Source organism: Penaeus monodon, chromosome 19, assembly GCF_015228065.2.
Source record: "Penaeus monodon isolate SGIC_2016 chromosome 19, NSTDA_Pmon_1, whole genome shotgun sequence".
Classification (NCBI taxonomy): domain Eukaryota; kingdom Metazoa; phylum Arthropoda; class Malacostraca; order Decapoda; family Penaeidae; genus Penaeus; species Penaeus monodon.
The window spans coordinates 20990283-20991225 of record NC_051404.1 but is presented as its reverse complement, the minus strand read 5'-3'; positions in this window follow the sequence as shown (position 1 = coordinate 20991225).

The window sequence follows — 943 nt, the reverse complement described above, 5'->3', positions numbered from 1 at the left end:
TCTTAACCCAGTTTTTTCAATAAAGGAGAGGGCCCAAGCAAAAAAGGGCTGCTATATTAAAACATCATATAAAATTGGGGAAAACAACCCTTAAATTTGGGGGACTGCCCCCTCTTTTTAAAGTTTTTATGTGTAAAAAGGAAGTTTTTGATATCCTTTCGCCCCCGCTCATTTCTTCTTACTTTTTATCTTTCAGATGGGGCCCCTTGAATTTTTGTCTTTTTGGAACACAGATCTTACTTTTAGTTTTTTTTTTAAGTAAAAATCTGTCCCTTCCTTTTTTCGGCTTCGCAAAAATTTGAAGGTGTACATCAAAATTCCCCTTTTGTTCAAAGGGTTTGTTCCCTCTTTTACCATCAAGGGAAATCTTGAGCCTACCCATTACCCCTCTTGTCCGTATGTGCTCATATTACCCTAGTTTCCCCCAAAAAATAAGGGGCGGGCCCCAATTTTTTTGCCGTCCTCGCAAAAGGGGGCGAGGGGCGGCACAATTTTTTTATGCATGGGTTTTTTTTGTTTTTTTTTATTTTTGTTTTTTTTTTTTCTTTTTTTAATTGTTGCAATTAGGTTTTTTTGTCTTTTTTTGGGGTTATTTTGTTTTCCTTTCCCCCCCATTTTATTTGATTTATGTTTTAATTTCAAATGGTTCAATAAGACTGCATAATTCAATTTAACCGAAATAAGAAACCCTGTCTAAGACAAACGCCCCTTTGGTATTGGGCCCTTTTCTTTCATTTTCGTTTAAAGCCCTAAAATAGTTGGGCAGATACTCTGTGGTACCTTTGCTTCTTTGGGTTAAAACGCAAGACCCCTCCCTTTTGGTTTTTTTTTTTCCCGAGTTAGGAGAGTGTTGTTTTTGGCCCCCTAAGCAAAAGGGTGATTATTACTTAAAAAAGGAAAAGGGTTTTCTTTAATTTGTTTTTTTAAAAAATTTTACTGGACC